We start from the raw sequence: 13671 nt of genomic DNA on the forward strand, positions 1-13671 counted from the left end.
ATCCCCTTTTGAAGCTCCAGAAGGCTCCTCCCTCAGAAATCCTCATGGCTAGGACCATCCTTTCCGTCAGCATTTTGCTTAAATTCCCCCTTATTAGCAGAGCCTTGGTGGCGCTTCCATACAAAGTAGCACCTCTCCTTCTTTTTCTTTCTTTGTTTTTTTTTTTTTTTTTTTTTTTGAGATGGAGTTTTGCTCTGTTGCCCAGACTGGAGTGAAATGGCGTGATCTCAGTTCACTTGTAACCTCCGCCTCCCAGGTTCAAGTGATTCTCCTGCCTCAGCTTCCTGAGTAGCTGGTATTACAGGCAACCACCACCGCACCTGGCTAAATTTTGTATTTTTAGTAGTGACAGGGTTTCACCATGTTGGTCAGGCTGGTCTCGAACTCCTGGTCTCAGGTGATCCGCCTGCCTTGGCCTCCCGAAGTGCTGAGATCACAGGCGTGAGCCGCTGCGCCCGGCCTCTCCTTTTTCATCGTCTTCTTACAGTTGCCCAGCTGCATCCAGCACTGCCTGACAAGTCTGATGTTTATGTCTGTCTCCTCCAGATTCATGAGAGGAGAGTCTTTGTCTGTTTTGTTCCTTCTGTAGCCCCAGTGTCTTTACCTTGCCTGGCACAGAGCACATGCTCAATGAGCATTTTGCGAGTGAATGACTGAGTGTTGGCACTTCTAGTCTCAAACTAATGGTGATGATAATCCTTGGGGCTTTTTTTTTTTTTTTTTTTTTGGAGACAGAGTTTCGCTCTTGTTACCCAGCCTGGAGTGCAATGGTGCGATCTCGGCTCACTGCAACCTCCGCCTCCTGGGTTCAGGCAATTCTCCTGCCTCAGCCTCCTGAGTAGCTGGGATTACAGGCACGTGCCACCATGCCCAGCTAATTTTTTGTATTTTTAGTAGAGACGGGGTTTCACCATGTTGACCAGGATAGTCTCGATCTCTTGACCTCGTGATCCACCCACCTCGGCCTCCCAAAGTGCTGGGATTACAGGCTTGAGCCACCGCGCCCAGCAATCCTTGGGGCTTTATAGAAACTGTTTGAAGTAGCAGAGGCAATTCATAGAGATAAGGAAACAGACAAATAAAATGACTGCTTAATGTAGTCATTGTAGTGAAGGGGGACACACATAACACAAGACCGTCAGGGAAAGCCCCTTGGAGGGTGTGATAAACTCAGAGCTGAAGGCTTAGCAGGGTGTGAGAAGGGCACGGACAGGCACATCCAGGCACAAGGACTGGTGTGTAAAAAGGCCTTGAAGTGGGAAAGGGGTGAGCAGGTTAAGGAATGGAAAGAAGGCCAGGGCCTGATCATAGCAGTCAGTGGAGTGAGTGCCACAGCAGGGGATGGGGAGTCACCCATGTGCTGTGGAGCAAGGAGCATGAGGAAGACTCCCCTACTCAGAGCTCCTACTCACGATTCAAATCAGGGCAGTGGCCTCCAAAGCCCATTCTCTCCCTGAGTCTCATACCCCAGGGAGTCTCATCAAATTTACATTTAATGCATGAAACTTCCAGCTCCTTATTTTTAATGTCATAAGTAAAATTTGCTTATGTAGCCTTTATTACATACTGTCCATTATCACACGTTATGCACACACATAAGTACTATACTATATAGTACATATGAAACCTTTTATTTCTGGATAGGGTCTTACTCTGTTGCCCAGGCTGGAATGCAGTGGCACAGTCTTGCTCACTGCAGCCTTGACCTCTTAGGATCAGGTGATCCTCCCACCTGAGCCTCCCGGGTAGCTGGACTACAGGCACACACCACAATGCTTGGCTAGCTTTTGTGTTTTTTGTAGAGACAGGGTTTCACTATGTTGCCCAGGCTAGCCTCGAACCCCAGGGCTCCAGCGATCTGCCTTCCAAAATGCTGAGATTACAGGTGTACAGGTGTGAACCATTGTGGTCACCCCATACAGAACCATTTACACTGTGATTTATAGAAGTAAATTAAGGGATTTAAAATGTGATTATCTTTTTGTGCCCTGATTTTTTATTTTATTTTATTTTATTTTATTTTATTTTATTTTTTGAGACAGAGTCTTGCTCTATCACCCAGGCTGGAGTGCAGTAGCATGATTGTGGCTCACTGCAGCCTCTACCTCCCAGATTCAAGCGATTCTCTTGCCTCAGCCTCCTGAGTAGCTGGGATTACAGGTGCGTGGCACCAAGCCAGGCTAATTTTTGTATTTTTAGTAGAGATAGGGTTTCTCCATGTTGGTCAGTCTGGTCTCGAACTCTTGACCTCAGGTGATCCACCCGCCTTGGCCTCCCACATTGCTGGGTCCACAAGTGTGAGCCATGGCACCCAGCCCCTGATTTTATTTTTTTATCAGATTTTTCTCATTCTGCTTCAATGCTTAATATTTTATACTGACCTGTTTTCCAGTTCACTAATCTTCTATTATTGACCTCTAATCTGCTGTTAAACCCAATCATCACTAATTAATTAGGATTATTATTTTTTGTAGTTATTATTATTATTAATTTTTGGTCTAGAATTTCCATTTGACTACCTTTAGGAGTTTCCAGTTCTCCTTAAATTCTTTATCTTTCCAATTTTTTTTGAACATTATCAACCACAATTATTTTAAAGTCTGCTATTTCAAGTACTAATATCTGGATCTCCTTTGGGTCTGTTGCTATTATCTGTGTTTGGTTCCCCCCCCCCCCCCCACTGCTTAGTTTCAGTCATATGATCTTATCTCCTGTCATACCTGGTAAATATTATTGACTTCCAGACATGGTATATGGAAAGATTGTAAGATAATTTGAGGCTCTGAGTAATCCAGAGAGGATTTACTCTTGCCTATGCAAGGGAGTTAGAGTAGAGGCAGTGTACCACAATCCCACGTGGGAGTCAGTTTGTGTGAAGCTGTGCTTCCACCTTTGTGAGGGCTGACCTATTTCTGATGTGCACTTCAAGGGTCCTAACTGACAGTCTTTTTTTTTTTTTTCTCCGAACAAGCCATCTCTCCACTTGGAGATGCTTGAATTCTCCCCCTCTCCTTTTTTCCTGAACTCCAGGAGATTGTGAAAACCTCAGTCTCCACTTTGTGCTTACATTCTCAACTTTATGGCTACTGCTGAGGGGAAAGTCAGGCCAAATGTTGAGTTCATCTTTCTAGATTCAAATTTTAAAAATGTATTTCATTGGCCAGGTGTGGTGGCTCTCACCTGCAATCCTAGCACTTTGCAAGACCGAGGCAGGCGAATCACGAAGTCAAGAGATTGAGACCATCCTGGCTAACATGGTGAAGATCCGTCTCCACTAAAAATACAAAAATTAGCTGGGTGTGGTGGTGTGCACCTGTAATCCCAGCTGCTCATGAGGCTGAGGCAGGAGAATCGCTTGACCCTGGGAGGCGGAGGTTGTAGTGAGCCGAGATCACACCACTGCACTCCAGCCTGGCAACAGTGACACTCCATCTTAAAAAAAAAAGTATTTTGTCCCTTTTTTAAGTTGGTGGCAAAGCTGGTCTACTGTAGCCAGAAGTAGGAATTAACATAGATCTTAGTACCCACCCTTGCTGAGAGGACATTCCAGTCCCTGGCTTCAGCATGGCCATATAAAGGGTCAGCCTTGGCCATGCATGGGGTCTCCTCCTGCCCTGAGCACCTCACACAGGGCTTGGTTGCTGCCTGGTGATGTTCATGGCCTAGAGGCTGCCTCGAAAACGACTACCCTTCCAGCCCCAGCATCCAGGCTGGTCAAGATGGGGGTGGCCTGGTTTTCGCCAAGCCTCTGCCATCACAGGGAGGCCAGGCTCACTTCTGTCTGCTGACAAGGCCTCACTCACAGGCCATGCCTTCTGTAGCTCTCTCTTGTGCCAGGCTCCATGCTCAGGGCTTCACATAAGTGGTTTCATTTCATCCTCATGGAAACACTAGCAAGGAACTATAGTTATCTTCATTTTACAGATGAGGAAACTGAAGGCCTAGGGATTTGGTCATAATCCCTGCCCACCTCGTAAAAGCACATATGTACAAATGTGTTCAATTAATTTTCTTGTTCGCTCTAAACTACAAGCAACATGAAGACAAAAAAATGTGTCTATACCTCTGTTTTATATCCTCATGATATGCCCATGCCTGGCACAAAGTCTATAGGCAATAACAACCATTGAAGCCAGGTGTGGTGGTGCATGCCTGTGGTCCCAGCCACTCAGGAGGCTGAGGCAGGAGGATGGTTAAAGCCGGAGTTCCAGGCTGTAGTGTGCTATGGTTGCATCTGTGAAGAGCCACTGCACTCCAGCCTGGGCAACATGTGAGACCCCATTTCAAAAAAAAAGAGAATCCAGGGCCAGGCCTCGTTCACGCCTGTAATCCCAGCACTTTGGGAGGCTGAGGCAGATGGATCACGAGGTCAGGGTATCAAGACCATCCTGGCTAACACAGTGAAACCCCCATCTCTACTAAAAATACAAAAAAAATTAGCCGGGTATGGTGGCGGGTGTCTGTAATCCCAGCTACTTGGGAGGCTGAGGCAGGAGAATTGCTTGAACCCAGGAGGTGGAGGTTGCAGTGAGCCGAGATTGCCGCTGTACTCCAGCCTGGGCGACAGAGTAAGGCTCCATCTCAAACCAAAACCAAAACCAAAACCAAAACCAAAACCAACCAAAACCAACCAAAAAGAGCCACTGAGTGAATAAATAAAGCTTCAAGTCCCAAAGTGCTTATGGTGGAGGCCAGATTCCAGGAGCTTCCCTGGGAGTCCTGCGTGCTCACCACTCACATCACAGCTGGTACGGAATGCGTTCATTCAGCACAGAGTTTCCAGAACTCTTTATGTTGAGATTCTAGTTGAGTTCCCTGCTACCAGGGGAATAATTTTGGCAATTTCAGTGCTTTGGTGCTGGGGACTCCGCTGCCTTTGACTAGGGTCTGGGGACCCATACGGAACTAAGGAACGGACTCAAAAGCTTCTGACATTGTGGTACAAATTTGCAAGTATGTGATCATTTTTCTAGAGAAAGGGCCTATTGTCTTTCTCAGACTCTCAGAGAGGTCTGGGACCCCCCACAAAAGGTCAAGAATCCTGAGCGTGGGGTTTGCTTGTCTCACCGGTCTCCCAGCGTGGCCTCCTCGGCCAGGGAGGGGCTTCCTGAAGCCACCCACAGCTTGCTGGGGGCCAACGGGAGAAATGGCCAGGCTGTGAGGGGACGCCTCTCTTCCAGCCTGAGCGGGGTGTCCAGAGCCCGCCAGTCACAGCATTCTCAAAAGTCCCTCAAGGTTAGGGGGCGGGTGTCACTCACCAAAGGACCATGAATAATGGAGGTCTGGCCCTCTCAGGGCAGCGCTGACAGGAAGGCCGCCCCACCGGCTCAGCAGCATATTTGTGTGGCTTCTGGTTCTGAGGCCACCGCCAGGTGAGGCGGGGTAGCAGGGGTGGGTGTGGGAATTCCCGGGCCCCAGCTCAGCACTTTGAAGTGAAGACCCCGAGTCCATGATGGAGGGGGACAGGAAGGCGCCGCCTGGCCCTCGAAAGGAGACAGGAAGGAGGCCACCAGGGCACCTTCTCCCCGCTCAGGCTGCCCTGGGCGCCCCCGGCCTGAGGATGAGGAGATTCCTGTTTAGTTTCAGAATCAACAAGTCCGGCTACAAGAACATCCTCTCAGAATCCGAGAGGCCTCTCCACGTGCGTGTTCTTCCTCACACACAAAATTCCTACCGTTTTTTTTCTGGGACACACACTCTCAACAACACGTGCACTCTCTTCTCTCACGTGCCAGATTCTCTGCGGCGTGTGCATCTCTTTTCTCTTTCTGTCATGCGCAGGCTCACACCCGGTCGTGACTGGCCTTAGGGTCTCCCACAGACCTGGAGTCTGAACTTGGCCTCTGTGTCCACCTTCAGGATTCCTGAAGTGACCGGGTGGCTTCCTGGCTCCGCCTTTCTCAGTATTGTTCCCCACTGGTCAGCCCTGACGAGGTCACTTCCTACACCGAGTGGCAGACCTTGCTGGCCTCACCCTCCCCGCTGTGCTATGAGCCACCCAACTGCCCCTTCACCCACAGGTCCCCTGACCTAGCCTGACCCTGGGCGCAGCCTTTGACAGGGAGTCAGGGGCCAGACCCTGCTTGTCCCCCTACCCCAGTTCAGTTCAACGGACCTCCCTCAGAACTTAGAGCAGTTTAAGAAGGAGAACATGTTTAAGAAAAGTCAAGAAAAGCAAATTATAATCCACGTCCAGGTGTGACATGACTGACTTAATTCGCACCCTCCAACGCCAGACCAGAAGCCTCCCCCAACCCCACCATGGCTCCCGGGGAAAGGAGGGGTGAAAGGAGTGGGAGGGATTGTGTTTCTGGAAGGTCCTTGGCCAGGGTAGTCTCTGAGAGACTTTAATGTCTGCTGGGGCTGAGTTCTGTGCTGTGGCCGGGCTCAAGGAAAGCCACGTTGCTGGGTGTCTGGGCTTGGGATAGGTCCTAACGTGACACTGCTAAGGTTGCCGGGTCATGGGCGAAGGTGGCTTAAGGCAGAGGATAGGTATTTATTTATTTATTTATTTATTTATATTGATTTATTTTGAGACGGAGTCTCACTCTGTCGCCAGGCTAGAGTGCAGTGGCGTGATCTCGGCTCACTGCAACCTCTGCCTTCCAGGTTCAAGCGATTCTCCTGCCTCAGCCTCCCGAGTCGCTGGGATTACAGGCATGCGCCATCTTGCCCAGCTATTTTTTGTGTTTTTAGTAGAGACGGGGTTTCACCGCGTTGGCTAGGATTGTCTCTATCTCTTGACCTTGTGATTCACTCACCTCAGAGACAGATGTTAAAATATCTAGGGCTGGGCACAGTGGCTCACACCTGTAATGCCAGCACTTTGGGAGGCTGAGGGGTGAGGATGGCTTGAGGCCAGGAGTCCAAGATAAGTATGGGCAACATAAGCAGCCCTTGCCTCAGAAAGAAAAGAAAGAAAGAAAGAAAGAAGAAAGAAGGAAGGAAGGAAAAGAAAGAAAAAAAATCAGCACTCAGCACCAACTATGAGAACTGAGCTGGAACAGGACCCCAGAGGTCCCTTGCCCTGACCCAAGCTGTGCCTATATATATATATATATATATACATATATATACACACATATATATACACATATATATATATACACATATATATACATATATATATATATTTTTTTATTTTTTTAGTTTTTTAAAGGTTTCTTGCTCTGTTGCCAGACTGGAGTGCAGTGGTGCAATCTCGGCTCACTGCAACCTCCGCCTCCCAGGTTCAAGAGATTCTCCTGTCTTAGTCTTCCAAGTAGCTGGGACTACAGGTGCTAATCTTTGTATTTTTAGTAGAGATGGGGTTTCACTGTGTTGGCCAGGATGGTCTCGATCCCTTAACCTGATGATCTGCCCACCTCAGCCTCCCAAAGTGCTGGGATTACAGGCGTGAGCCACCATGACTGATCTTTCTTTTTTTTCTTTTTTCTTATTTTAGTAGATACAGGGTTTCACTGTGTTGCCCAGGCTGGTCTTGAACTCCTGCGCTCAGGCACTCTGCCCACCTCAGCCTCCCAAAGTGCTGGTATTACAGGCATGAGCCACAGTGCCCCACCCTGTGCCCATTTTTAACCCTTGAGTTCCTAGATGTGGACAGTTGTGGTGAGGCTGGTCCTAGGGGAAGAGGGGCAGGGATGGGACAGCGGCTGTTTAGCAGTTGCTCCTGAAGAAGCAGTTGTGGTGGGACCCACGTTGAGATTCTAGTGAGTTCCTGCCATCAGGGGTGTAATTCCAGCAGTTTCCAGATTTTGATAACATGTACACACATGGTTAGCAAGAGGAAGAGTGGGCTGCTTGGCGCCTGAATGAGCTTTTCAAACCTTGAGGGGGCAATGATGAAGAGAGCAGGGATGGGGGTTGGTGGCAGGGGACACGAGAAGTGACACCAGCATTTAATATTTACATAGTTCTCTCTGTGTGCCTGATGCCTATTGAGTGACTTACACATATTAGCTCACGTGATCATTTAAACAGTGCTGTTGGCCTAGCGCTTTGGGAGGCCGAGGTGGGTGGATCACTTGAGGTCAGGAGTTCAAGACCAGCCTGGCCAACGTGGTGAAACCCCGTCTCTACTAAAAATACAAAAAATTAGCCAGGTGTGGTGGCGGGTGCCTGTAATCCCATCTGCTCGGGAGGCTGAGGCAGGAGAATGGCTTGAACCTGGGGGCTGGACGTTGCAATGAGTCAAGATTGAGCTGTTGCACTCCGGTCTGAGCAACAGAGCAAGACTCCATCTCAAAACAAACAAACAAACAAACAGCACTGTTGAGATATATTTAAAGCTAAAGTGTACAATGTGCTATGTTTTGATACACATATGTATCCATGAAATCATCACTACAATTAAGATAATGAACAAACTCATTGCTCCTCAATGTTTCCTTAGAACCCTTGGTAATTTCTCCATCCTGACCCTTCCTTCTGGCCTCGGGCAATCACTGATCTGCTTTCTGATGTTATAGATTAGTTTTTGTTTTCTGTAATTGTTTATAGAAGTGCCTCATTTAATGTTTACAGTGACTCTCTGAAGTGACTACTACTTTTTTTTTGCCATCATCCCCATTTTACAGATGAGAAAACAGAGGCACAGGAAGGTTAAATGACTCGCCTGCAGTCACACCACGTGGCCCAGGATGGGTGGAGGCCTGGCATGTGGCTTTGGAGCCTGGCTTCCTGACCACAGCGCCGCACTGCCCCTCAGGCAGGTGGAGGGCCCTGAGCACAGGAGGGTGTCAGAGTCTTCTCATGACCTGCTGTCCCCTGTTTCAGGGGCCAGAGGGAAACGAGGAGATTTTTGGGACGGGGTCAGAAAACCCCAGGATGTGAAGCTGGTAAGGGGAGTGTTAGGGGTCACGGCCAGGCTGGGCTTGGCTGTGATGAGCTGTGGGCAGTGGGCAGTGAACTGGCCCGCAGCCCAAGTCAGGGTCTGTGATCATAGCAGGCCTGTGGAGCCTGTTCCCGCCACAGGAGGGGCCAGTGAGGGTGGCTGTCTCTTGCAAGCTCTTGCCCATCTGTCCCTGGAGGCCGCTTGGGTCTACAGCGGCTTTCTGTTCTGCTATGGAGAAAGCCCTGATGGCAGGCTCTCCCGCTGCAGCCTGGCCTGGGGGCTGCGGCCAAGCTGGGGAGGAGTTGCAGCCTTGAGGATCCCGCTAGTTTCCCTCTGGCTGGGAACCCTGGGCAGACCTTGAGCCCTGGACCAAGACACCATGGTCACATGGTGCCGCCAGAGCAGTGGCCAGGGCTGGGCACAGGGCACCATGTCTCCACAGCTGCCAAGACATCTGTGGAAGACCCCAGATGCTTTCCAAATGCCCCTGTCACAGCAGAGCTTGGATGAGCAAGAGGAGGTGGCTCGGCTGAACTTCTCCAGGGACCACTTGAGGAAGGGCTTTCTGGAGATGGCTGGTTTGGAGCAAGGCTTTGAGAAGGAGGGCTTTGGGCACATGACCGATTTGGGCCACGATGGCGCAGGGCAGCCTCTCGCTAGCCTCTCTGTGAAGATCTCCAGCAGTAACTGGTAAAACCCGAAACGGTGAATACTGACAAGGGGACAGTAATCACGACAGTTTTACATTCACTGAACTCGCTGCTGCAGAGGTGGGGGCTAGATGGTAAATTAATGTGCAGAGACTGTAAATCACCCCCAAAACTGGTAGATCCAGCAGGAGATTGACCCAACTTCTTGGCCCTGGTGCCCGCGTCTCGGGGGCCATCGTGGGGGACAGCGCTGGGACTCCCAGGGTTGCTCTGGTGCAGGAGTAGGGGTAACCCCACCCCGGTAGACCGGGCCTGGGTTCCAGCCTCGCTCTGCCAACTGCTTGCTGTGCGACTCCAGGCTGGTCATTCCCCGACTCCGGGCTCCTTCTCTTTCAGCTGTGAATTGGTGGGCTCTGATATTCTACAATTCCAAGTCTCCTCTGCGCTACTCAGATTCCTTAAGATTCCTGACTCTTTTAGGAAGGGGCTGGCCCTCTCCAGACTCCCAGGAGGGCTCAAGCATGGGGAGGGAATAGGGTGGATGAGGGTCCTGCCAAGGCCTCTGCCTGGCCGGTGACAGGAAGGCAGCGGATCATGGCACAGCGAGCGATTTTACTGGAAAGATGAAAGGAAATTGCATCTTTAATAATTCACCGGCTGGTTTGAAGGGAGGCAGGTCGGCGGGGCTGTGGAGCCGTCAGGCGATCCTAGCCTCTGTTCCTGGAAATCCTCTGGCTCCAGAGCCTGCCCGAGAGACCCAGGGCCCTCCATCTCCTCCTGGCCCAAGGACAGCGGGAGCCGACAGAGTCTAGACCAGGGTGAGAGGTTAAAACACAGCCATCCCGGGAACCCACTAAATTGATATCCCCAGCAAAAAGGGAGCCAAAATAATCAATACAGCAGCAGCCCAGGAAAGTGGCCAAGCTCGGGCCCCAGCCTGGTGGAGTCACTACAGTAAAGGAGGGTTGGGCTCTGGCCAGCTGCCTGGGGCTTTGGCGAGCAGACTGGCGGCAGGGGCTCTAACTGGAGTCACCAGGAATGGAAGGGGACCTGGAGGTAGGCAGGGGCCATCGATACTGTCCAGTTAGTGGGTGGGTGCCGGGGCCATGCCGCCTGGTGTCCTCCATGGGTCCTTGTTTCGCCCTTCCTTCCTGGTCTCTCTCAAGTGGGAATGCCTGGGCTCATGCTGACGCGTCAGGACCTTCAGCCTGCGAGCCCTGAGTGCCAGACAGAAAAAGAAGCAGCTGAAGCCGGGAGGAAGTGGCCCAGGACACGGGGAGAAAGTGCCAAAGATAAAACTAGCCAAAGAGTCAAAAGTTCTGAAGACCACAGATGTTGGTTGGACTCCCAGCCCAGTCCCTCGGGCAAATCACTCATGGGTTGCAGCCCGTCCCCGTGAATGGGACCTCAGGGGACACGAAGAGGTGCAAGACCCTGTGCTCCCAGGAGGAGCTTTGCATCTGCAGGCTGTCATCACGATTGGGCCTTTTCCTCAAAGGCTGTCGATCGTGGTTGATTCCACTGAAATTGCAGTGCTCTCCTGGGTGGGTTAGCCTGGGTGGAAACTGGATTAGAGGGGAGAGAATACCATCAAGGAGGCCAGACCATGGCATGGGGGAAGTGTGGGGCCAAAACAGGCTCACACAGAACAACTGTTAACATCTCTCACCCTCTGTTCCCTGCCTTCCTTCCTCCCTCTCCTGCTAATTAACAAAGACAACTGAAGAATCACAGAGAAGGCCAGGAGTGGTGGTTCACGTCTATAATCCCAACACTTTGGGAGGCTGAGGCAGGTGGATTACTTGAGGTCAAGAGTTTGAGACTAGCTTGGCCAACATGGCGAAACCTCATCTCTACTGAAAATAAAAAATTACCCAGGTGTGGTGGCAGGTGCTTGTAATCCTAGCTACTCAGGAGGCTGAGGCAGGAGAATCGCTTGAACCCAGGATGGGGAGGGTGCAGTGAGCTAAGACGTAACCTTTGCACTCCAATCTGGGTAACAAGATTGAGATTCCATCTAAAAAAAAAAAAATCACAGGGAACACACCTTAAAAACTAAAATGCTCATCCTTCTTTTACAGATGGGGACACTGAGGTCCAAAGAACACTTCTATGGGCACCTAGCTGGTTGGGGTGGAAGCAGGACTAGAAATCTCTGCCGACCCCCAATCCAGTGCCCTTTCCCCGAGTCCAGGAGCCTCTGGTTCCCTTCTGTCCAGCTCCGATGCTGGGAGGCGTGGTGTGGCCTCGAGGCTGGGCGACTCACCCTGACTCACTGTCTGGTCCTGGCCCACTCTGGTCCTCTGAGGCTCAGCCTTCTTCTCTGGAAAACTAGGATCCCACCCCCAACCCCAGCCAACCTCAGGGGGCCCTCAGGAGGGCCCAGGGACTAGTACAACTTTAATTCTAGGTCAGCAAAACATTTCTTACCTGGTAGGTCTCATACTTTTTAAAGCCACTGGGGATCAGAAAGAAGGCAAAGACGGTTCGTGAGTCAATCAACAGGTGGCTTCAAAGCCCCATTCATGCAGCAAAGCTCATGCTTTTTGGTATAAAAATGCCCCTCAGGCCCTCACGCAGGGCCTATTTGCTCTTACTTGGCAAAGAGTTTGGACAGGTTTGGTGATCTAGTTTCTCAGGCCACAACGGGTATACTGATAGTAGGAAGAAGAACTTTATGATGACAGAAAAGGGAGCACAGTTGTAAAATGCAGATCTAGTAATTAAAAGAGCAAAGCGGATGGGGTCTACCTTGCACTGAGGCTAACCCTGCATGGCAGTCTGGGCCACTCATTAGCATCGTCAGAAGGACCTGAGTCACCAAGGAAGTCAACACATGGTGCCTTCCGAGAAATTTGGGATGTGGAGGATCCTCCGTGGAAAGATTCCTACCAAAAAATGAAAGTAAAAAGTTTTGCTGTTTAAAAGGGAGATGACAGCTACAGAAAATGAAGGTATGTGTAATGTCTCATCCTGCAGCATGCCAGGTGCCGGGATGGAGAGAGCTGGCATCGGCTGAACATCAGAGCCTGCATGGTTTCCTCTCCCATGGAGCTACCTCCCACCTGGCCAATTAACTGGTTTTCCTGCTGTTCCTCACCGTTCCTCTCCCCTTTAATCCATGTCAGCCTCTCTCAATCCCAAGCCAGGTCCTCCTGTGTAAGACGGAGGAGGTCCCACCCCGGGTATAGTGGGAGGAGGTGAGGGCACATAGGTGGGTGCCTGGCTTGAGGCATGCCCATGGAGTTAGCTGTACCTCCGTGACCTTCGGTGAGTCCCAAGGTCTTGGTAAGGCCCTTGGTGTCCTCATCTGTTAAATGGGAGGGTGGCTTTAAATTGCCTTCCACATCCTGGTATCCTGTGTGCTGCAGGAAGATGTCTTCCTTAATTCTTCCTGTCGTCTTCTGATAAGGAGCCTCTGACTTTGACCGTCATCTGCTGAACCCCGTCTGCTGACCCCTGGCAGCCCTCCCTGAGGCCAGCTTCATGTGCTGGGTCAGCTCCCCATCAGGAGACTGGGTCCCTGGCCACTGCCTCAATGGGCGGCCCCTCCCCAGGGATAGGGGCTCCATCGCCAGAAGGTGCAGCTGTGTGTGGCCAGTAGGGCACCTCACTGTGGGCTCTTCTTTACGTGCCACTCTCTCTGCCGCTAGCCTCCACTGCAAGATTCCCATTGCCTTGCAGTGGGCACACAGGAGGGATGGTGGCATTGAGCTGGACAGCGACTGGTCTTCAATCTTCAACTACAGTGGCAACCCTCGGCTTGAGGACAGGGCGGTGTGTCTTCCTTCTGCATCTCCCAGGGCAGGGCTCAGCTCTGTCTCGCATCCAGCAGGTGTTCAAGGTCAGCTGATGGGTGCTTGGTGGGGCACGATGTGAGTGGCTTTTGGGCTCACCTGTTAGTGCTTCACTGAGAATGGCGAGGCCAACACCCAAAGTCTCGGCTTCCAGAGTGCTTAAAAGTTCAGCCAAACCCCACACCAACCCCAGTCCTGATGACCCCCGTCCCAGCGGGTCCTGGCAGGAGAGCAGGTAGGCTTTAGTGCACACCCACGGCCCGACAGAATCAGAGGCACACAGAGCCAGCGAGGCGGGCGAGTCTGGTGGTGAAGAGGGAAGAGAGCTGTCATTTGTGGAGGACTCAGAGCTCATGTCCTGTTTCTCCAAACAGTTCAACAAGATGGGGTT

The sequence above is a fragment of the Saimiri boliviensis genome, chromosome 13, assembly GCF_048565385.1.
Source record: "Saimiri boliviensis isolate mSaiBol1 chromosome 13, mSaiBol1.pri, whole genome shotgun sequence".
In the NCBI taxonomy this organism is placed as follows: Eukaryota; Metazoa; Chordata; class Mammalia; order Primates; family Cebidae; genus Saimiri; species Saimiri boliviensis.